This window comes from Bidens hawaiensis, unplaced genomic scaffold (genome assembly GCF_021521415.1).
Source record: "Bidens hawaiensis isolate Kalapana, Puna unplaced genomic scaffold, B.hawaiensis_p1.1 tig00007614_1, whole genome shotgun sequence".
Classification (NCBI taxonomy): Eukaryota; Viridiplantae; Streptophyta; class Magnoliopsida; order Asterales; family Asteraceae; genus Bidens; species Bidens hawaiensis.
Genome location: NW_027491530.1, coordinates 898,455 through 924,978, shown reverse-complemented (window position 1 = coordinate 924,978; position 26,524 = coordinate 898,455).

Here is a 26,524-nt window from a genome sequence, read left to right as displayed (position 1 = left end):
TTGGAGCACAGATTGTGATTGAAGATGAGATTGAAGAAGGTGAAATAATTGAAGAAAATGTTGAACACGAGATCCCGGATGTTGAGAAAGCCGATATGGGTACTGAGATGGAAAATGATGAGACTGAGTGGGAGGAGCAGCCTAGGTGGAAGGAAGGCTGTGCTCATTGGTTAATTAAAACTAAGAAGCCTGCTGTTCCAACCATGTTCAAGAAGAGTTATAATATCAAAGGCTATGCTGAGTCGAAGAAAGGAATTATTTGTTGGCTATATGATGAACAGATAAAGTTGTTTGTGGTGAAACCTTTTGATGGGATTCAGTATTTTAAAAGAATGTTGAGATCTCTCAATACATTGCCTGAATGTGAGGTGAAGGATTTGGCTAGATTGGGGCTGATCAATAGAAGCGACGACAACATGGCAAGGGTTATTGGGAAGATCGTGTGGAAAGAAAGCATAAAAGAGAAGAAGTTTGAGTTATTAAAGCCACAGAAGGGAAAGCTAGTGGAAGATAAAGAAAGGGGAATGAGAGCAGATGGCAAGCCATGGATGGTAATGAAGTACAAACCGTTTCGATGCATTAAGGAGGTTCCAATGAAGATTATGCCTCAAGATGTGTTGAAGAATCTTAAATGGTGGTATGTTGATTGCCAGACTGCTGAAGCCGTGATGGAAGACGAAGACGAAGACGAACAAGAAGTGCTGAGGGTGTATGATCCGATGCATCTTGTTAACTTATCGAAAGCTGATCTGCAAGTGTTGAATGAAAAGAAGATATTCTATATTCCTGCTTAGAAAGACGAAGCGAGGAAGTATCAGCGAGTAGTCACGGTATGTGTTAGAGAAGGAGTGCATGCGTGAAGATTACAAGACAAGTGCTTAAAGATCAAGATATGAAGCTACTGCCAATGGGGAGTCTGTTGGTGCATAAATGTCAGTAGTTCATAGTCTAGTGTCTGTAATCGAGTCTGTAATGTTATTTATGTTTTTGTTTAAGCGAAGTTGTTAACAAGTTCGCCTAGGCGAACTTGTTGAACAAGTGAAGTTATGGACAACTTCGCCTGAACATATCAGGCGAAGTTGTCGTGTATTTATACTAGGTTACGGCTTAGTTGTTTATGTTGTTCGTGTAAGTTAATCGAGTTGATCTAAGCTGGTGACGAGAGTCTGTATCAGTGATTCATATCACGTGAGTTCAGTTATTAATATATAACGTGTTTCGGTTTATTCGTGTGCGTTTGTTTGGTTTGCTTTCTACGCTCGTAACGATCTACGCAGGGATTCCGCACCTGAGTAGACCGAGATATCTCGTGTGATCCGTCCAGGGAACCTAGACGACATTAATTGATTTTATTTACTTTACACTTGAATATTTATTGCATTACGAAAGTTGAATAGCGCCTTTTATATATATATATATACTCAAAAACTTATGAAAACTCACCAACTTAATTGTTGACAAATATATTATTTTCAACGTGCTACAGGTTGAATCGATGGCATTAGTGCACCTTAGGATATTTGAATAAAGAACTTATTTATTGTTTTGATGAAGTATTTCTTTTTATTTTTAATTATGAATAATTGTGTACTTGTTACGTTACGAAATGAAATGATATAATTATTGCCACTTTAAATAGTGTTACTATCTATGAGTGATCTGTACGTTACACCTGGGCATATTCCGCTTAAAGCCGGGGTGTTACATTAAGAATGTTGTAGGACACACTCTGCACTCTCAATGCTCACACATATACTTAGATTTCGTTCTCAATTAGTTCTCGAGTTGTACCCGCCACTTTTACATTAATAAATTGAGGCAGGTGATAGTTTTCCCCACCAGAGGTTTTCTCCAAGGATCCTCTCCAGGATCTAAGGTTTTTCCTCGCTACATCCTTGTGTTCACCTTTACTTACCACATTTGAGTTCTATATCACTCACCTTACTATCGAAAAGCAAACAGCCTCACTTAACGAATTTGTTCAATTATTTCTTCAATAATTTTGACCAAAACAACGGAGAAGAATTTCCCCTTCTAGTTTGAATAATTTTGAGTACTTTTCAATATGAGGGGTTCTTGGTCAGGTTTGGCTTTAAAATGATAATGATGAGAACCATGGGGACGAAGATCATACGAGTAAGCAAGTTCTTAGACACCAAAGTCAATATCAAGATTCTAAATCATATTTTTAAGAACAAAGAGAATCCACCAGGCTATCGGCATGAGTTGAACACAACTCAAGCCAGTAACTTTAAAAAACTCGGTGGTTAAGCTGGGAAAAGGATAAGTAAACCGATTTTGAAAGGATGATAAGGAAGGTAGACCCACTTCTTCGACACCAGATCCGACTTAGAAGTGGCATCAAAAGGCTTTAAAACAACATTGCCGTTAAAAGCAAGGGAAGATTTTAAAGATTCGATGTTTAAACCTTTAAAAGAACATCTCTCTTGATTAGTAGCATCAAGGATGATTTTATTTATAAAATCGGATTCACCCACATCGGAAATAGAGATACGAGATTCTTTCCCATGATCAACCCGAAGTCAAGAAAGAGAGGAAAAACATAAAAGACTAGCCTTCAGAAGAACAAGATCGGGTTAACGAGAATAATAAACATAGAATGTGATATGATATACTAAGAAAGGAGATAATCAAGCGTCGATTCCCGCACCCTATAAAATTCAAAATCGTCAGAAAATAGAACAGATTGCAAAATATTTACAACCACAAATAGCTGGATACAACAGTAAATATTTTGGGCATTTGTTGTGGGTAGAATTTCTCTGGATCCTGGCATGCAGAATCCTAAAGAGAGTCCTCATAGTGCGTCAAGATCACAGACATATAGTATCCTCAATAAGTATTATTATCAAATATCATTATCATTTCACCGTTGACTTAGTCTTGCAAGCAATAGTCAGTAATTAATGTCCAACTAAATACTTGGTTAATGATAAAAATATGATAATGTGTTACCACTCCAAGATCCTCGCTAGGCCATTACATACTACTTATTTTTAATTATCACACATGTAACTAAATATAGAAGATGTTCTGATCGCATAAGAAACATTGCACACACCTACACGCTCTTGTACTCATAGTAGCGATCAAGCACTTCCAATACTTATAATAATCATTTTTTATTAATATAATTGAGGCATTGACATAGTTTTCCCGTCCCGGGATTTTTTGTCGAAGATCCTCTAAGGATCAAGGGTTTTTCCTTGCTAAATCATTGTGTCACATACAACATTTACACAATTTTCAACACAAGAATCATTAGCCAATTCAAGACAATCAACATATGAAATAACATCAATATTTTCATCCAAGATATCAGGAGCAATGCCAAGATAAACATTCACAATTAACATCAATATCCACAAATGATTTTAAATTTTGCATGGAAACAGAATTATTATCAGTTTATGCAGAGTTGACATTTGATTTCTTTGAATTCACATCATACTGAAAAAGTGAATTTAAAACGTCATTCTTATCACAACTCATGCCATCTCCCAATGATTCGTTATCCACGAAACCACCTGCTGATGTGCTAAAAGTAGTTATATAATTTATTAACTAAAATATGCTAACCTATACACAAAGTAATAATTCTAGACACTTAAACTTAACTAAAACTACTAACCGGAAAGTGAACCAATCGACTCTAGTAAAGCTAAGTAAGTCGGATATCGAACCCACGAGGGTCTTTATATTACGTTAACTAGCTAGACTAGACTCAACTACAAACACAAGTATTTATTTATAATTATTGGGGGGTTTCACTAAAAACTAATATTAAATTAAATATTACAACTTGACTTAGGGCTCAGATTTAATTCAAATGATGACAAGTAACCACCTAGGCTTAATGCATCAATTATCAAATGGTAGGAAAATGCTAAGTTATGGAATCGGGATATTAAATTATTCACTTAAGGGGAAACCGAACATGACCCTTATAACACCCCGGCTAAAGTGGAAACGCCTGAGTGTGACGTACAGATTTCCCAAAACACATGTGACACTATTAAGTGTCAATATTATCATTAATTCATTCCAAAGCATCAAGTACACAAGTTATTTCAAATGAACAAACGCAAGGGAAAAGAAACAAAACAAACATCTTCTTGTTTATTATCTAGATAACCTAACTTCTAGTATCCTCTTCATTTCATCCTCTAATGAAAGTACCCGTAGAATATATATAAAATAAAATCAACTAATTGAATAGTTGGTGAGTTCACACAGTTTAAAAACTACATAAAAACCATACAATTCCATGAAAACTTGTGAAAAACACATAAGAGTTCTTTACACTAGAAACAATGGTCCATGAGTGTAAAGAATAAATGAAGGTCTTTTCCAGTTGGGATTGTGCACCAACGTACTTAGATCGGAGTCCCTTTTCCACTAAAAACAATGGTCCATGAATGCAAAAGGGGACGTATGATCATACTTATCGAAGAAATCCATGCACGTAATAATTGAGCAAGTAACAAGTAAACACACAAGTCCATGATGTGAATTGTAGTTTGTAAATAATAAATAAAATAAATTGAATTTTTGATAGGATATATATGCTACCCCCAAAATAGTTAAAAAGGGTAAAAAGGGGGTGTGAGAAACTCACCTTTGATATTGGAGACAACTTGAAATAATAACCGAAAGCGAGTTAACAAACGAAGCAATTGAATCTCACGAAACTATAAATAATAACGAAGATACAAAAATCAAGGACTAGCTACCAGAATTATAAAGTTAATTAACTTATGGTAAATGGGGACTTGGGGATTTTTAATGAGTTTAACAAAAATGAATAAAGTTTATATAAATCATTTGATGTTAATTAGTTGAAGAATGATTTGTAGACAAATAATTTAACTTATTAATATGAGATTAAATAATAATATTAATAACAATTTATGATTAAACATTTGTTTCCAAGTAACATAATTAATTAATTAACTTAAATGGTTTGCATGAATTGTCTTAAAGAAAATTATAAATAGTAATTATGTTGACATAAAATAAACAATAATTAATTTACTCAATTATTTATTCAAAGATATGAAGTATGTTATATCTATTGTAAAATATTTTAAATAAAAGAAAGTTTTATAAATAATCTTATTTAAAAGAAAGTTTATAAGTTATGATGATCAACGAATCATAAGAATTAGATAAATACATATTCATGTTTGTTCTTGCAAAATAACTAGGCTTGATCCAAGATTTAGAAAAATCAATGTGTTCATCTTGGATATCCATGATCATAATGATTCTTAAAACCAAGATATAATATTTTATGATAAAAGTAACATGATCATGAAGAACAACTTACGAACAAGTATGAACATTCAAGATAAAATCAAAACAAAAGCTATAGAATGCTTGAAATAGTAACAACTTACTTGTTAGTGCTCTTAAACTTAAGAAAAGAATGGATTGAGGTGTGAAAATAATGGAGGATTTGTCCTCCTTTTATATTGAAAATATAGTGTTGTTATGTCTTAATATGAAAATTAATCATATTTAATATAACTAAAACACAAATTAAAAGTTGTTTAATAGGGTATTCAAGAGGTTTAACTATTTTAATAAATTTTATTGAATTAAAACATTCATTAGTTTTTATTAGTTAAGTAACATATGAAAAGATGATGATAATAATAAAATTAATAATAATAATAATTATAAATAATAAAAGTAGTAGTTGTAGTTAAATAATAATTCTTGATTATGAATGTTTTAAATGAGTATGTAATACTACAAGGGTGGTGAAATGTATAATTGCATAGAAATGATCGCATATAATACATTAACGAAAATTGAGATTAATTATTAATATTATAAAAATATATAAATTTAAATAGAAACAAAACCAAAAATTTAAAATGGGTCGGGTTTTCGGGTTTAAAAAGTAACGAATGTTACAACCCTTGATCCTTCTCAAGAAGACAACTATAGAATCCTAATAAGTTATTAAAATTACCAATTTAATTAAACTCGTTTACGGTCGCTAATTTATTGTATGACAAGTACCTCTATAAGAAATCATATCTTACAGCGCGGAAATCAGAGGTAGTTTAAAGCATTCACTCGACTAGATAAACAAGGATGATAAACCAAACCTAGACGGACTCCTTATGAAGAACAAAATCTAGCAATTCAAACAACCAAGACTTCTCATATAATCTATCACCTTACAGCTGTTTAGATTAGCAACACACTTAGATCTAATTTATTAATTAATATCGTTTCTATGGTTTTAAAGCATATCCACTACAAACTAGTAAAAAAACACACAGTAGATGACCTAAAAAATCATATTATATGACAGACAATCACCAAAGAAACTTTGAAACAATAAAAACTTATCAATCAATTCTAAGCAAACATATGCATCGAATGAATAACAATAAACTTCTTACTTAACCATAAATCCATAAACAAAAGCAAAGTCCAAACCAAAATCCAAAATTAACAAAAGTTTATCATAAGCCTAGGCGGTCTAAGGGGTTTAGCCAACAACCATACTCAAGAACAAACCAAAACAAATAAACCCAAACACCGGATTCATTACCAAGATTATAAGTCAAACCGTAAAACAATATTTGGTTGAGTAGGCGTTGAACCCGGTCAATATCTAATACTAACCAACACGCTTCCTCCTTGCGGTGACTAGGCCTTCAATATTAAATAATAATAATAATATTTTATGTCCAACACGGGAATTCACCACCGAATAAGAATGATTTTATAATAATTTCGTCCCTCTTTTACTTGCGTCACAATTCTTTCTTTTATGACCTAATTTTTTAATGTTGGACCACTCCATTCTATTCAGCCCAATTACTTATTAGTCAAACCCACATTAGCTCCCTAAATCCTGTAGTTATGAAACATCGTTTTTGTTTTAGTTCTTTCATCACAACATGATTTAGCTACAATCATTATATATCACTCATGTGCCTTAGCTTATTTAATTAATTACAACCACTCTTCATATTATTGCAAGTGCCAACAACAAAACCAAACAAAAAGTAAGACATTGTATTCGTATTATTTTAAGCTCCAAATTTCATGATCAAAACATTAAAGTTAATTTAACATGATTTTAAATAAAACATTCAATAATAATAAGGTGATATAATATATTCTATTTAGCATTCGTTCATTGGTCTCATTTTAGTAAAAATACTTCATATTAACTCATTATCTTTGGAAACCATTAAAATATAAATATGAGCCACTTAAAAGTATTATTCATAAAAACTAGCTCAAAAGTAATAAGAGTGTAGGACACATTTATATATAATACGTATATTTTGGACAACATCACCTACTGAACAAGATGAACTGTTATTAGTACTTAGTGATTCACAAATTGGATCAATAGTCACAGATACCTCAAGGACGAATATCTTAGGATTTGGTACATGACCAATTCCATAGACCATTTCCTCTTCTAGAGGAGTGTTTAAACTAAAGTGAGGTAGGGTGAATAGTTATGATTAAATGGTGGTGAAACATCATCATATTCATAACCAAGACCCTTCTTTTGTTCGACTCCCATTTGTGAACCAATAATATCATGTAACTTGTTAAAGGCCATTCCAAACTTATCTACTGTTATCTTTCTTTTGGAAAGATCCAACCAAGGTCTTCAGTTTAGCATTTAAACTAGTCACTCGTTTTATGATAATCAATTGTAAATTTGCTTCAAATATCTTTATATGTAAGTTTGCCATGTCATCATGATGAGTGCTAATTCTATTAGTAAATATCTTTTCCAGCTTTCTTATACTCGTTATTTTGGTATCTAAGATCAACAAGTTCTTCTAACAACCTACCATTATGGGCTCTATAGTTTTCTACTTCGTCTATGCATAAATGTGAGAATAAGTGTGTGTACCTCGGGAATGACTGGGTTTGCTTGGCTTCTTCCACCTACAACACTCGTCTTAGCTTCATTACCATTCACAAACGCCATCCCAACGAAGTTCTTAGGCAGCATCAACTCACACATTTGACCCATCTATTCAGCCTTAGAGGATTCCACCGCTTGTGTAAGTAGAACCTTTCCATATGCTTTGGAGCTTCCTTGAACAATTCTTCGAATCCCTTGGCCTGATGAGCTGTTTTGCCCAATTCTTCTTCCCCTAGTTCCAACCATTACTGTTGTCACCCTTAGTCACATCCACAATCTTCACATCACCAACATGCTTTGATGGGTTTGTGCATTCTTTTTCAAAAATGCCCCATTTCATTACAATTGTCATAATAAAGCTTATCTTTGTCAAATCGAATGTTGTTGTTTCTGCCTGTTCACAGAAGCTGTTCTTTCCATATTTCTTGATGAAGTTTATGGCCTGATGAACTGCCATAGCCATTTGGTACTTGATATTCATCCTCTCAAGGTCTTGTTCATTAATCTCAGGCAGGTCCCTTCAGTGAAGGATTGTGGTAGGAAGTTTTCTTTCAACAGTTCTTCATGAGATGCCATGAAGGCATGCAACAGGAAATATGGCAATCACCAACTTGAATGGTGGGTTGGCTTGAACCGGTTGAACTGCTTGATTTACCACATCTTGAATGGACTTTTGAGAGACTATATCTGAAGAAGTACCAGATGAAAAGAAGGCTTTGTTTGGATCGGTTTAATTTGCAAATTGAACTCCTTTTACTCCATCAACAACATGAACAGTTGAGTGTGATTGAGTTAGAAAAGTTGTTCCAACCCCTGAACATGTAGACACACCTGTTTGATTAAGAGAACTGATGTGGTTATTCATTCGAAGCTTTTCATCAATCTCAAATGAAGTGATGGTGGAGATTAAATCCATCAGAGTTGTTGTGCTCATATTCTTAGTTCTTTTTATGGTAGTCACATTATTGTTCCAAGTATAAGGCAATGAGTTCAACAACTTCTTGTTAACCTCAGACATCTAACTGATAATACCGGCACTCCTCATTCTTGTATTCAAAGCTTTAAATTTACTAATGAGTGACGCAACCGTTTCACCAGGGACATGATTAAACATATTGGATTCCCCATTCAACATCTCTTTTATACATTTCCTCATATCCAAGTTTCCTTCAAACTTCTCCACCAAGGCATCCCAAAGTTGCTTTGCAGTTGTGCTTTCTCTAATGCTTTGAGTGATTTGAGGGATACACACAAGTTGAGATAACCAAAGGCTTTTTCAAGCAGTCTTTGGAGATCAGTTTGCGTGAGAGCTTCTGGGGGAACAAAATCTTCAACAACGTCAGTCACAGTTGTAGGTTTATGAGGTCCAATTTCAATAGTCCTTATCATCCCATATTCATTTGTTCTAATAAAGTTTAAGCCTTCATTTCCAATCGTCAAAGTTGCTCTCAAAGCTCAAGAGTCAAGGTAGCTTGTTAGAGGTTCCAGATTCATTTTCAAGAATCAAATAACTCTTCAACAAATTCTCTGAATCGAAAGCCATCTTTAAAGTAATCAGAAATCACCGAAGCAAAACAGTCTTGAAATCAACAAAAACCCTGAAATTTTCAAAGTATGGTGAATCGCAATGAACAGTAATGCAATAGAAAAGCCGATGCGATTTTGGTAACTTTGTGATTTTGAAATAATGCGATTCTAAAAGGATGTGAATCTGAAAATATGTGATTTTGAAATATACGATTTTGGTGCGATTGCAAACCTGGTGTGAATGCGAACGAGAAGCCAATGTAATTTCCATTCCAATCAGGATGTGATTGCGATCAAGGATGAGGTTGCGATTTGGAAAACAAATGCGATTACGATTGTCACACAAATGTGATTGCGATTTATGCCTCAAATGCGATTGAGAATGTCTCCCAAATGCGATTGCGATTGAGTATCTAATGATACCAAATTTCAAAGAAAGCTGTTAAACATGAATCTTCAAAGAAAACACCTTTTTCGACAAGTATTAAGCTCCAAACTACTAAAACAACCCGTAGAACGTTTAAATACACCCTCAAAACACTAAGACAAGAACAAAATCCAAGATCGTGACCTAAGAACCTCAATTAGCCAAGTCGAATGCTTTAATACCAGTTGTAGGTCCTTTGAACGGATCTCACAACTTGTTCTTGGATCAATCCATGTTGTAAGCTAGCGGAAATCACTTATAACACATAGAAACCTCAGATCTTGAAGTTTTTGTTATTTACTATAAAATGAAAGAAAGAATGGTTGGAGGGGGGGGGGGTAATATAGAGAGAGAAAGACGAGTTTGAATTTGGAAAAAGTTGTTTTGCATGGCTATGCTTGCTATGGCATGCTTCTTCCATCAACAAAGCCCTATGGGCTAACATACAAAAGAGGTAGCGGGCCCAATTACAAACAAAATAAACGAAAGCATATAAATTACAACTAACAGTTAAGCTAACAAATACAAAAGACTTAAACACATTGTAGGTCCCTTGACCGGATCTAACAACACAACAACTAGTCTACTTGGATCAAGATCTCATATCTTGTTTGATTATTATTGCCGTGAGGGATGAGAAGGAAGAGAGAGTTTGAGAGTAACAATAAGATAAGATTTGACAAAAGGTTGTTTGTGTATGAGTTACACACACCATATATAGTGTGTGTGCTCATACACTTCTATTCATTATTTTCGGACCATTGAGCTATAGCATACATGGCCTTGGGCCCAAACATACAAATAAACAAGAGTCCAACTAGCTAACAAACACAAAAGATACATATCAAACAAATATGAAAGACTAATATAAAAATGGGCCTAACAATCTCCCTCTAGTCTTTGGTATTTGTCTTGTTAGCTTCCATCTTCAGTCAGACTCAGACTCGTACTCAAACACCTCGTGATCATCGAATGGTTGTTTTTCAACAAGAAGACGAACAAACTTGTTGAACTTTCCCACAATGGCGTTGGTACAGTCATTTTGCACATCCTCAACAGTGCAGAAAGGAAATCCATGCAGCTTACGCAGATCTTCCTTTCCAAAACCCGATAACCCATGCTCATCAAAGATCTGAAGGTGATGCATTCTTTTGCAATGGATGATCACCTCACCCGTATCATTGTCGATCTCCCACAAGATGAAGTCGTAAAAAATATTTTCATCAAACGGCATCCCATTCATGATAGGATCTCCATGGTCGTTAGGAATTTTGTATCTCCATCCGTTGACCGGCTTTTTGGTGACCGTATTGATCTCTTTTGATTTGAATGATCTACCCAGATTTAGAGCAAACTTTGGGTAGCCTTTCCTCCATTCATGCTTCATGAAGCGCTTGAACCAACCTTGTAACGTTTCCTCCTATTCTATTCCACCCACTGTCCTTCTAAAATAGTTCTTATCCAGAACAGATAGAGTGTGCATATCTGCATAGGATAGATATGTCAAATTGCCGTTGGCACATCGGACAGCCCATCTTCTGCTATCTTGGTGCCATTTTGCATATAGAATTGGAGCGTCATCGTGGTACGCCTTCGACTTCCATCTCAGACTCGTCATGCGGCTCACATTCAGGCTTAGCATCAGGAGCAGCAACGGGTTCTTTATCGGCAGACTCTACATTCTCCCTTACCGGAGTATCCGGGTTAGGAGAGTAGTTGATGTCGTCATCACTATCAACTTTATTTTCTTCCACGGCTTTCTGAACTGGCTAGCTAGTAGTCACAACAGAATAAACGTTAAGTAAAGAGGCGATTTCAGCCTTGACTGCATCGTCAGTCTCACGAGTTTTCTCAGGCTGGTGTGGAGGATTTTCATCTCCCACCTTATTTACACCAATGGCATCACCATCGCCACTGTCATCACCATTACTACCATCACCACCACGAGCTTTGTCATAACTTGTAACATCCTAAATATTCTAATATTAAATAAAGAGAGTTGCGTTAAGTTATCGTGTGTTAGATAATTAATTAGTAGAAAATAAAGAAGAATGATGGACTTGGATAGTTAAGAGGGATTAAAGGGTAAAGGGCCTTAGGTCCATGGGCTTTAAAGGATATAAATATCCCCTTAAACCACTCTAAAACCCTAACTCTCATTTCCATCTTCCATAATCTCTACACACTCTAAAACACATGCACCACCTTATCATTTGCGACCGAGAGAGGGAAGGAAGAGAGAGATCGAACGAACGTGATTCTTGATAGATTCTTCAATACACGAGGTAGATACAAGACATAAAGCTCGTAACCAAGCTAAACCGTAACATTTAAAACGCGTAAAGGTATGCCTTTTACCTTAAAATCTACGTTTTTATAAACGTTTAGCCTTGAAACTTAGAACGAGAATAGATCGAGTGTAAATAAAATGTAAAGCTGTAAACTTGATGCTAAAACGAACTTAATGGACCTGCAAACATGTGCGGCTCATCTAAAATGAACCCTAGATCTAGTATTAAACGTTTTAAGCCTAAAGGTCCAAACTTTATGCTTTTTCGGGCCGAGTTTTGCTCGAAAAGGATCTTGGGAATGCTCACGGGTTTGGTTAGTATCATATCCAAGGATTTCACGTTGAAACGGATACGATCATGGGGGTTTAGAGCGAACCATAGCTGCTGCTGGGTAACTTCGACCTCAGCTAAGTTCGCTGCAGGTAAGTTCATTGCAGCTATGTTCGACGTATAAATTCATCTACGGATATGTTCGCTGAATGCTTAACTTCGCCGGACACTAACTTCGCCGGACACTAAGCTCGCCGGATGTTAAGTTCGTGTGTATATAAGTTCGCTTAACGCTAAGTTCGCTTAACGCTAAGTTCGCTTAATGCTAAGTTCGCTTAATGTTGAATTCGCTTATGTTAAGTTCGCTTAAAATATAAGTACAAGTAATTTCATACAATAGGACGCGTATTGATACATGTAACTCGTATACAGTTAGCAGAGCTCCATTAAAGAAGGGGTTAACTATTAACGGAGAAAGAAACTAAATCCAGGTGAGTTTCTAGCCCCACTTCCTTGTTACGTTTTTCGGGGTTGTGTGCATACTCGGTGTGATAGTTAATACACTTACCTTAAGTGGTAAGTGTATGTCTTGCATGATTTATGTATGATGATTTATTGACGGTGCGTGAACGATCTTCAGATATTGCACGTACCTTCAGGTGAAAGTTAAAGATATGATAAATATATAAGATGTATAAATGATGTATGTATGAACATATATGATGTATGAATGATGAATGTATGAATGAATATGATGTATGTATGATATGTTGATGGCACGTGAACGATCTTCGAATATTGCACGTGTTGTCATGGAAGGTATGCAAAGACAGGTATGGTACAGTTGCACGAAACAAAGGGACCAGTGTTAGTGCACGGTTTTGCGTCTAGAGTCTTTGTATTTATCGTTAACGTTATTGTTTATTAATTAATGCAATAATTAATGTTTATTATTATCTAGTTCGCTAAGTTAAAGGCTAGTTCGCTAGGGGATGTTAGCGAACTAGCCAAGTAATGTATTCCCTCCTGATTCGTTAGGGGATGTTAACGAATCAGGGGGTGTTTCGCTATGATAATGTATGTAACGTAGGAGAGGCTGGTTCGCTAGGGGATGTTAGCGAACCAGATCACCTTCTATATATAGTGAACTCCTGTTCACAATTAATACAAGTTGTGAGCTAATTAATGAACTGCTGTTCAATCTGTCTCTCAAGCTTCACCTAATATTATACAAACGTTACTGATAATATATTGATAATATATACACATACATAACACTGAATCGATGTTATTTATGAGCTAGATCTAGTACTAATCGGATATTCACAGATCTGAGATCTGTTATTGTTATTGATTGGTAATCCGGGTTCCAACAAGTGGTATCAGAGCTGTTGGTGCTCATTACACTTGATTTGGTGTTGTAATTATTTGTTTTTGTTTGTTTTCGGTTTTTGTTTGGTTTTGAATCAATTGGTAGTTAAATTGGTTGAATTATGGATAATTTGGATTGGATTTGAGTTGATTTAAGTATTTGTAATGTATTGTTAAGAGGAATTAAGGTTTGGATTGGATTTGTGTGTTTTGGATTTGGATTCGGTTTAAGTCCGAAACAGGGGTGTGTTTTGGTCAAATCGGATTGGTTATCGGGAATAATCGATTACGAGGATTGTGGTGTTGAAATCGCGAGGTGATTACGAGGATTTTGATAGGTTGATTGTGCGTTTTGGTTGAGTAATGAGAAAGTATTACAGATTTGCATATTTATGAGTTTCTGGGTTTCGAAGTTTGATGTTCATAATTCTGGAAAATTACTTTGAATGTTTGATGATTTGAAGATGAACGTAATTCGCTATCATCTGTATGGTGATTCGCTATATGTTTATCTGTGATTCGTTATCAATTTTTGCTACTTCACTACCAGTTCGTTAATCAATTCGTGTGAGTTATTGGTTCGTGTTATCTAGTTCGTTAACTAGATTAACTGATTCATGTGACACGCGTCCAACTTGGGATTTGTGTCTTAACAACCTTTGCCACGTGGCATAAGGTGTCAGAGTTTGTTACAAACGGTTGTAACAACCTGATTCGCTATAGTGTGATTCGCTAATCCACTGTAGCTGATTCGCTAAGTATTCCTTAGTGATTCGTTAAGTTTATTTTGGCGATTCGTTACTGATTATCATCTGATTCGCTAAACTAATCCTTTGTTATTCGTTTGGTCAATTCGTTAAGTTGACTTGTGATTCGCTAAGTTGACTTGTGATTCGTTAAGTTGACTTGTGATTCGCTAAACCTTCATCTCATTCGTTATCTGTTTCGGCATTTGGTCAATCTTAACCTTGTTAAGAGTTGATTCGTTAAACACTGTTCACAGTTCGCTATAACTGTTCACTGATTCGTTAATCTATTTCACTATTTGATTCGTTAAACACTTAAACTTTCAAAGATGGCAGGTATATATGCATTAGCATCTCAAAACATGTTGATGCAACAAATGTTGCAACTTGATACCGAGATAGGTTCGCATTCTAAATGTCCAAGATTGATGAAGTTCAGTGACTTTGCCAAGTGGGAACCTCGGTTTCGTGCTCATTTGGGATTTGTTCATCCTGACTGCTCATACTGTCTTGATGAAGTTTATGTGGCACCAATGATTGGTGATGATACTATTGGATATACTCCTAAAGCTGTTTCTCAATATTCACAAGAAGAGAAGAAAGCTTTAGAAATCGAGATAAAAGCCTATTCTACTCTGACTATGCATTACCAGAAAATATCTTTCATCAAGTTGGTAGTATTAAGAGATGTGCATCTTTATTTCAACATCTGCGTATGAGAAGCATGGGAAACACAGCTGAGAGTAAGAAAGTGATGCTCAAGTTTCAGTTTCGAAACTTTAATCTATTGAAGGGAGAAACAGTTGAAGAGATGACTACAAGATTTAGTCATTTAATTGCTGAAATGGACAAGATGAAAATGGAAATTTCTGAAAGGGATAAAATTGACACTATTAAAAGTGTGCTTCCAAGTTCTTACTCAACATTTCTAATGGTTTTGAAAGAGAATGACTATTTTGTGAATGAAGACTTGACGGCACTTGAATTTCTACAAAAGATCGAAGCTAGAGAATACGATCTTAAGTGTCAAAAATCATCCAAAGAAAATCAAGATCTAGCTTTCTATGGTGGAAGTATGCCTCTTAGTTCAAAGATCTCTCCAATCACTGCTTTTCTTACTCATGCTGCAAGTGAACAAGAATCAACTATGGTTAATGATCCAAAAGTTTGTTTTTACTCTGCTGGTAATTCGGGTGGTTCTGGAAGTTCAACTAATACAAATCCATTTGCTACACCACCTAGTGTTAATATGAAGGAAGCTGAGCAAAACTTTGCTTTTCTGACAGCTTTTATGTCTTCATTTGAAAACTTAGTGAGTAGTAAGATTGCCACAAGTTTTAACAGATGAGGACTATGATCAGATTGATCCAGATGATCTAGAAATCATGGATTTAAAATGGAACATGGCTATAATCGTTCGTAAAGTTAAAAGATTCATGTAGAGAACTGGAAAAGATCTTCCAGCTTTAAACAAGAAGTTGGGGTTTGACAAATTAAAAGTAAAGTGTTATAATTGTCAAGAATTTGGGCATTTCGCAAAGGAATGTGACAAACCAAGGAAAGAATACACTGGTTCTCGTGGTCAAAATCAAAATGCTTCTTCTTCACGAGGAAGTGATGCTGAAAAGAAATCATCTCCTTCTACAACACAAGCAATGTTAGCAGATGGAACTGATTGGTCACAACGGTTACTATGCAATGATGTTTAAGCAAATTTGGCTATGTTTGGGTTACATAAAGATTGTCAAGATGCAACTGGTATTGAGATGTCTTCCGATAATGATTCTGGATCTGATTCTGACGACTCTTGCGACAAGCCTTCTGAATCAATGTTTGCTTGCATGGCCAATATCAATGAGGTTAGTAACCCTATTTCTGCTACTTCATTTGTTAAAGCATCATGTGTTGACTGTGAATCTAACAAATCTAAGTTAGAAGCATTGAAAAATCAAAATGATAGTCTAATAAGAGAATTTGCCTCTCTTAAGGATACTTATCGACAATCTCTTGAATCTCAAAGGAGATCTCGAGAAAAGATTGATGCATTGTTGACAAGTAACATGATCTCAAAGCCGAGTTATCTGTGAAAATGACCATTAATGACCAAAAGTTTCAGGAAATCTTGAAACATCGTTCTAAGATAACTGAGCTTGAGAATGAGGTTCTTGAGTTGAAGAACAAATTGGGGAAATTTAGAAATTCATCTTTTCTGTTGAATGAAATCATTGAGGTATCTGGAAAACAAAAGGATTCCAAAAAAGGTATTGGTTTTATTGAAATTCCACCACCTTTCCATAATGATTATAAAATTAATCATTTTGCAAGAAAAGAAGAGGATTTGATTCAAAAAGATTATGTGATTTCTGATAAAACTAAATTGGTTAAACCTGAAATTGTCAAACCCCAAGTTGCTCCTCAAAAACCTCATGTGAAAAGTAAAAAGGTCTTTGTTGGAAATGTTGACAAAGTGATTATTGAAGATGTGTTTGAACCTGAGATAATACACAAGAATAAGAACATTCCTAGTTCTAATCATATTCTTTGCGAACCTCAAGAGTTTGAGGAAGCTGTGTATGGTTCATTCAAATCTCAAGTGAACAAGGAAGAAACTGTGAAAATCAAACCAGTGAGGGCAAAGAAGTCTGTTAAACCAAAGATTTCTGACAAGGACTTAATGCGTTTCATTAATCCTCCGAGTTCTATGTCTTCATCGGCTTGAGTTTTTAAGTTAAAAGGAATGGATACGATGTTCACTGAAAAAGATATTCCAATAAGTATTATCAAACCTGAACTTATTGAGAGTTTTTTTGTCAATGAAACTTCAAAAATTCAAGAACTTGAACGCGTGTATGCTCAAGCAAAAACATCAGTTCAATCTGACCCATTGACTAAGACAAAACAACTTTTAAAACAAGCTAAGAAAATTAATTTTGTGAAGTCAACTGGGACAGATACACTAAAAAGTTTTTCGAACTGTACTAATTTAGATTTTTACCTAAAGAAGAAGTCTGAATTATCTGATGAGTTTGAAAAAAGTATGACCAAAAATGTGAGTCATCATCAACCATCTGTATCATTTATTCCAACTACTTCTCAACATCATCATGTAGACATGCGAAGTTGTTTTCTTTGCGGTCAACAGGGTCATGTTGTGAGGAATTGTAGTCAGCAGAACTATCAGAATCTTCATCCTTTTATCAAAGATAAATCTAAGCCAATTCCATTGGTCAAGGAGATTCTGAAACGACCTGTGTCGTATGCCGATGATACTCATATTTTGTTCTCTAATGTGAATCCTCGGAAGGTTCTTCATGTCAATGAGACACATGGTCAAGTGAAACCAAAATTCGTTACAACTGAACCCATATGTCAGAACAAGAATTCAAACATTGTTCAGGCAGCTTACTTAAGACGAAATCTAGGAAGCCGGTAACTTATACACAAGTGGTTGAACAACAGTTGAAATCTGTTCAAGTTAATGATTAAAGAGAAAACCAAAAGGTGCCCAAGACTGAGGCCTGGGCTGCCTTTTTGAACTAATCACTTTTGTTTGTGTGTAGGGTTCATCCAAGACCATCTCTGGTGAAAACTGGATCTTGGTTAGCGGATGTTCTCGTCATATCACTGGGAATCTCGACCTATTAACTAACGTAAGAAATATTGAAGGGGGTTATGTAGCGTTTGCTGGGAATTCTGGAGGCATGATCACACAAGAAGGTGAAGTTTCAAATGGTCACATTACGTTTGAGAAAGTAAATTATTGTGACAAAGTTGATCATAACTTATTGAGTGTATCGCAGATTTGTGATAAAAAGTACACTACGATATTTACTGACAAAGAATGTCTTATCTTGAAACCGGGTTATGTTATTCCCGAGGATATGGTTGTCATGCGATCACCACAATCAAATGATATTTATGTCTTAAATATGAGTTCTAAGGTATCCGCATCGATCGAAACATGTTTTGTCTCGAAAGCAACCGAGAAAGACTCGATTCTATGGCATCGTAGAATGGGTCACATACATGTCAGAAAGATGAATCATTTAATGGCAAATGACTTAGTTGAGGGTATCTCGTTAAAGAATTTTAAGTTATCCGATCACTGCGTTGCATGCAAAAAGGGCAAGCAGAAGAAGAGGACACATCCCTCTAAGTTATTGAATTCCATTGATACTCCTCTTGAACGACTTCATATGGATTTGTTTGGTCCTGTGAATCGTGCGAGTATTTCTGGGGATTGGTATTGTCTTGTCGTGACTGATGATTATTCAAGATACTCTTGGGTGTTATTTATGAGTTTGAAGGATCAAACACCAGTTTTGGTGCAAAACCTTATTACTAAGATCGAATCACTGTATAAACAAAAGGTGAGGAGAATCCGAAGTGATAATGGTACTGAATTCAAAAACATTATATTGGATTTCTTCTGTATTCAAAAGATAATTCACCGAGAATATAGTGCACCTTATGTACCTCAACAAAACGGTGTTGCTGAACGGAAAAATAGAACTCTGATTGAAGCTGCATGCACTATGCTCGCTGATTCAAAGCTTCCTGTCCAATTCTGGAATGAGGCAGTGAATACAGCTTGTTATACGCTTAATCGAGTTCTAACTGTGAAACGACTCAAGAAGACAAGCTACGAGCTCTTAAATAATAGAAAACCTAATTAAAAGTACCTGGAACGATTTGGGTGTCCGTGTACAATGTTGAAGAAGGATTCGGGTAAATTTGAAGAAAAAGCTATCGAAGGGTATTTTTTGGGATATGCATCTCCAAAGAAAAGGGTTTTTTTATTTCACATCTGGTTGTGTTGAAGAATGGTACCATGTGGACTGTCAAAAGTACACAACTCCTCCTCAAGGGAAAGGTCCAAACTGGATGTTTGACTACGATAGTTTATTTAATTCATTTATTCCTTCGACTGAACACATTGACGAAGATCTGGTTAGAGCATACTTTGAAGATCATTTGACCATTCCAAGATTTTCAAGTTCTAATGATGTTGAAGCTCAACCAGATGCTCCAACTGAAGAACCTCAAGTTGTTTCTCCAGTTGCTATTGATAATGTTTCTACTTCTTCTGATGATGATCAAGCTGAAGTTCAAGTTATTGATCTTGACAGTGATAGTGTTTCATCTCCTGAGTTAGGTGAACATTACACTAACTTATTTGATAATGTTGTTGTTCCTGAGAATCCCACTCTTCGGATTCATGGATATCATCCACAGGAAAACATCATTGGAGAACTTGATGTGGGCGTTCGTACACGTCATCAAGTTGCTTCGTCAAATGATAATAACATATTGTGTGCTTACACTAACTTACATTCTTCGGGAATTGTAAATCTTGCTAAATTCTATTGTTTCTATCTCAAGTTAAGCCAACGACAGCTCGTAAGGCACTTGAAGATCCTTCTTGGGTAGAAGCTATGCAAACACAGTTCGAGATGAGCTCGATGGGAGAGATGAATTTCTTTTTAGGGTTGCAGGTTCACCAGTCTGCTCATGGAATTTTTATTCACCAGACTAAGTATGTGAACGCGTCTTGAGCCGATTCAAGATTACTGCCGGAAAAATCCCTTCTACTCCTCTTCCAATAGGGCACAATTTATCACCGGATGAATTGGAGGATTCCGTTGATCCTACCCTTTATCGTGCCATGATCGGTTCTTTAATGTATTTAACGGCTTCTCACCCTGATATTATGTTTGTTGTTTGTCTTTGTGCTAGGTACCAAGCTAGTCCCCTAATGACTCACCTGGCAGCGGTCAAGCGTATTTTGCAATATCTACGGGGAAATTATGGTACCCCAAAGATAATACTTTCGATCTTACCGCCTACTCAGACTCAGATTATGGAGGATGCAACATCAATTTCAAATCAACGACTGCAGGATGTCAATTTTTAGGAAACCGGCTTGTTTCCTGGCAGTGTAAGAAGTAGACAACGGTCTCCACTTCAACCGCCGAAGCTGAGTATGTTGCAGCCTCGAGTTGCTGTTCCCAAGTTTTGTGGATACAACAACATCTTCGCGACTACGGTTTGAAGTTTCTTACTACTCCTATTTTGATTGATAATTCTGCTGCTATTAGTATCACCAAGAATCCCGTACAACATTCTAAAACGAAACATATCGAAATTCGATATCATTTTATACGGGATTGCTATGAAAAGAAATTAATCGATCTTGAAAAGTACATACTGATTTTCAGAAAGCCGATCTGTTTACTAAAGCTTTGGACAAAACGCGTTTTAAATTTTTGCTTGATTTAAACGGATTGAAGACCTTCGCTGATATCCTTAAACAAGGATGACTATCTTTATTTTCTGTTATATTTTTCTTTTAAAATTTATTTTGGTTTTAGGGGGTGAAAATCTAGAAAATACAAAAAGAGTGTGTTTTTCGTTTGTATAGATAAAACCCAAAAACATTAGAAAACATAAGAAAATTCAAAAATATTGTGATTTCTGTTATTTCTGTTCTTTAATGTTTTTCTTTTAAATATTTAGAAAAACCAAAAACATTTTAAAATTTTGAAAAACCAAAAAGAATGTGATTTATGATTGTACAGAAAAATCCGAAAATCCAAAAAGATTGTGAAGTTTATTTTATTTATAAGAAAATTGAAACAGACAAAAATATTGTGTTTTTAAAGTTTGTATAGAGAAAAACCAAAAAGATTTTTGTAGGGATTTTTTTTTATTTTTTTATTATTTTCTCGCTGAAAATTATGTCGGTTATTTAAGTTTGTAAGCATGCTTGCATGTCTTGGTCCTATTATTTACTTGTGAATTGATGGTTAGCCATTTATTTATAAACTTAAGTTAACTGGGGCGATTAAATTTATCTTTTCTTTATTTTATGCTCCTCAAAATTTTGAGTTTTTGAAGCAAAAAGAGAACATGATAGTACATTGATTATCTTGACCCCAAATCCAGCAAAAAGTAAGCTTAAAAGACTGTGTGCTTAATTGCATTGGTGCATTGGTAGGTCTTAAAACAACCCAGTAGAGTAAAGTATGTGATATAAACATAAAGAAACGCCAAATTGAAAGAGGTGTTAGTCTCTAGCAAAAGTCTCGGTAAGGATGGCAGAAATGTAATAACCAGTCATACACAAGCCTTATATTTGTTGATCACCCAAAAATAAAATAAAGCAAATAACAAGCGTTAAGATTCTGGACACTGTGAGTCTTTATGCGGCTTAACCGTTTGGGTATTCATAAGCATGAATATTTCATTCGCTTTCTAGAGCAAACCCAAAGTCATTAAACTTGATCACCGCTGTACTTCGTACAATTTAAATTACTGACTTGATCAAAATCCGCTGTTAGTCATACAATTGTTCCTCCCTTGCGTGCGTCTTAATACCAATAAGAAACGGACCCCAGGGGATACAATGTATGTAAGCCGACAGATGGACTCGTGCATACTCACTCACAGTAGAGGAAACTTGATGCATTGCTCAAAATTTCAAAATTGGTATCAAAAATTTTGATCAACAATATAATGGTTTAAGTCAAGTTGGGGTGATTTGGCAAAAATCAAATTAAGCTTGAACCGAGATTAGAGGCTGATAGTTTCTGATATTCTATGCTTTAATTGAACATATTAATCATATCACAAAAATACTTGAATGTGTGTTATAAGATTTAAGTGGACAACAATATCAATGACCGACTTATCGCTAGTCATAATATCGCTGAAATATAAAACTGTGATGGAAGGGCAATTTGGTCAATATGATTCTCTGCTCAAACTCAACGAAAATACAAAAATATATTTCGTTTGATAAATCTTTGAAAAACACAAAAATATTGTCTATTTTTATGATTCGGATATTCTTTTGTAAATACATTCTTCATTCTTTAATTTTTTACAAAATTCCAAAAAGATTGTCATTTTTTTCTTTTTAAATATTTTTTTTAAGTTATGTTTCGGAAAACTGAAACGTTTTTAAGGTATTTGGTTGCCGGGATAAAAGGATTCTCGATAACCTAATTTATTTATTTTATTTAATTATTTACCTCATTTAATTATTTAATTTAAAATTAAATAAAAGAATTTTTTTTATTAGAATCTAATTCGTTATTTATGGATAACGAACTAGGTGATTCTTTAGCGAACTAGCTTCTGGTTCGCTAACCTAATTCGCTTCCGCACTCTGTAACGAATCATCCCTTTGTTATGCATATTTAACGAATCATGACCCGAATTATGTCTTGATTCGCTACCTTTAATTTAACGAATCAAGTAGTGATTCGCTAACCTAAGGTAACGAATTGAGTTAGCGAATGGGCTAATTTGTTAACTTTAATTTAAACGAATCGTCTGATTCGTATAAGTTGTACCTCGGGTTGTGTGCAAGGTTATATAAGACAAGAAAACGAACAGTTCTCACTATTCGCCTTCTTCCTTCACCTTAAAGTAAACTTATACAAAATTTTTCTTTGAAATTTCGATCTTCACATTTTGACATTTCTAAGATATCTTTGGATTCCTAAGGTAAATATGTTTATGGCGATCTAATTTTCGTCAAAAATGGCTAAGATTTGATAGTTAAATTTTGAACTGTTAAGGGTTTAAGGGTTTCCGAGTTTATAAACCCCATTTCGGTATAATTTGTGTTGACATACTTGTTAATTTAGATATCATTGTGATCGGATTGTGATTCCGATACCCTTGGTGAACCCTAATCAACATTTGATTATTGTTTGCTGGGTTAATTATGTGTTCATGGTTTCGGTGTTTATGGTCTGTTCGTTTAATCTAAGTATCTCGTGATGCTGAGTCTCAATCTCATCCATCTTAGTTTACGAGTAGAATTCCGCGTTCAATGAGATCATTATTTTGATGATTCGACGATGGTTATGGCCTAATTGTATCTGGGTTTATAATGTTGACTATTGTTGTTTTTCTTAATTTTGACCTTGACCAAGGTGGTCAAAGAACAAGTCTTAATTATTTTGACCATTCGTTAATCTTAGCGAATTGGGATTGTTTAGTGTCTAATTCGTTAAAGATCTTACACAAACTAGCTAAGCGAATAAGATGTTACACGAATCAGATATGGATTCGCTTAATATATAACGAACTAGAGTTTAGTTCGTCAAAATTAATTAGTAATTCGCTATGTTCAGTTCGTTAAAGTATTTACTTGATAGCGAATCGCCTGATTCGTTATGTTATTGTAATGAATCAGTGTGATTCCCAACGAATGACATTTATTAAATAAATTAATTTCAATATTCATTTAACTTAATTAAAGGATTTAAATCGGCTAATACGCGTAAATAGATTAATTACACATATCTTTTAATTATATATTTTGATATCTCTTCTCATATTCGATTTTATCTATACAGTAAAACATGGCTGATCAAGAACAAAAAAATCAACCACCACCAGAACAACATCCACAAGGACAACCACCACAACAAGATCAACAAGCTGAAGTGATCTTATTGACGTTTGATAAAAAGCACAACATTTGTGCTTATGTTGATCAAGATGTGACTGATTTGGAAACGTTTGGAGCTATGTTGACTTTCTTACGACGATCAAAGATACACTATGCAATCACTGCTAAACCTAAAGTGTATCTTAGTATAATCAGGCAATTTTGGAACACGTCGGAATATGTTGAGACAGATAAATTGGTTCGAGCTACAATCAATCAGATTCCAATTACGATTAATGTTGAGGTCATTCGTCGGGTACTTCAATTTGACGATAATGATGATAACCCGAGTGAATTTGACAGGACATTGGTTAGAGGTTTATTCACACGCTTGAACTATGGTGGTGATATTCGTAAATCTATGCTGAACAAGAATGGGTTGTGTCCACCATACAAGTATCTGTTGTATGTTTTACTTCATTGTATGAGTGGACGTCGCGGTGGATTTGATGAGTGTCGCCTAAGTTTGCAGTCGGCGTTTGTTGCCCTAATCCTAAACAAGCCCTTCAACTACTCAGAACTCATCTTTGATCATCTGAAAGAACAGGTTCAGCAAACTCTACAGTCAAAGAGGTTCTTGATGTACCCTCGCTTTTTACAGCTAATCATTCAGGATTTGATTTCGAATTTGATTTCGAATTTGGTGAACGATGTTCTTGACATGGAACATATGAAAGCTGAAAAGGTGCATCTTATGTTAATTTATAGAAAGGAAAAGCCACAGGACAAACGGATGATTGGTCATATAATCAATCCGGATTATGTATGTCCTCCTAATGAGCATTGGATCCACTATGATTCGGATTCCGAGCGTGAAGGGGGAGAAGGTGGGAACGGTGATGGTGGAGATGATGATGATGGGAATGATGGTGATGGTGGAGCTGGTGAACGAGCTCTTAAAGAACAACAAGATGCAGTTGATGCTGCTCTAGCTGCCACCATGAAAGCTCAGCTGGAAAGAAAAAGAAAGGGTAAAGCTGTAGCTACTGGTGAACCATCAAAGAAGCCTCGTGTGTCTGTTGGGGCTGGGGTAATCAATGGAACCCCACCACCACATCATACAACACCTCAAAGCTCGGCGGTGCCGCTAACTACTAGCACTCCGATGCTTACTTTGACGACGACGTTGGTGTCACACGAGAGGCTCGGTCTTATTCCTCAAATGGCGTTAACCGAGATACCGAGACCTCCTGCTACATTGTCTACAGTATCTCCTACTACATCAATGAGACCTCCTCCTCCGCCAACAACTACTCTTCCTCCACCTCCGCTTAGTGATGTCTCATTCATGAGAATTACTCGGCCTCAAGGACCTATTCAACCTGTTCACCCGTCTGTATACAACTTGCCACCAGGTCGTCAAACTGAAATGCTGCTAAATCTGTTGTAAGTCCCCCGGGGCGTCGCTGATCGATACGAGATTCGCACGAGGTCAAGGAGTGCGGAATCCTTCTAGACTCGTTTATGGTGTAGAAGACGAAGAACACGATTACACACGAACAAACACACGAACGGGATAACGAATCTGCAGATCTTTTTACTAATAACCATAACACGTTACATACCGAACATAAACAAAACACGGCCGACCCAAGGTGAGCTCTACCTCGGGCCGTCCCACACGAATCTCCCTCTCTGTTTCTCTCTAGGCAATGGAACTGAAACACAAAACACTCTAACTTTCTGGATACTAAACCCTAAACAAGACACACACATATATATATAAAATCAACTTCGCGGGCTTGGGCTTGGGCCAGTAGGCGAAGTTGTTCCAACTTCGCCTATGGCGAAGTTGTTATAACTTCGCCACTTCGTTTCCGCTGGTCAGAATTGCATAGCGACGGTCACAAAATGCACCAACAGACTCCCCTTTGACCGTTGCTCTCAATTCTAACAAACACAAAAGATCATCTGTTACAAAACATGCACCAACAGACTCCCTCTTAACTGATGATCTTCTGTTTGCTCCTTCTTGTAGGACTCGATTGCACTGTGATCTTCAAACTTGAACTTCACATATACATGCAACATCCATCCTGTCTTCAACCAGCCGTGTCTAAAACTGTCTTGTAGCTTCACAAATCTACCAATCACCCGACGTCTTCCATATCAGATCTCCTCTTCAGTGTAAGCTTCTCCGACTATATCGATTGAGGTCTTTGACATGCATGCATCCCCGTGCCTAATTGATCATCTCAACCAATCACGTGAAGTTCTTCTAACTTCACCAACACGTGAAGTTCTTCTAACTTCACCAACACGTAAAGTTGGGCTCCCTCCACAACTTCACCAACACGTCGGAATTGTATAGTAAGATAAGGTTCAATCTTCAACTACTCAACATCAAGTGATCAATTTCATCACAAAACCACCTTGACAGAATCTAACACACCTGACCATTAATTAATCCGAAGCATCTTCAATCACCATGGATAACGATCAAGAACATAAACACTTTAATTCCCGATTAAATCCAACTTGCTCCAA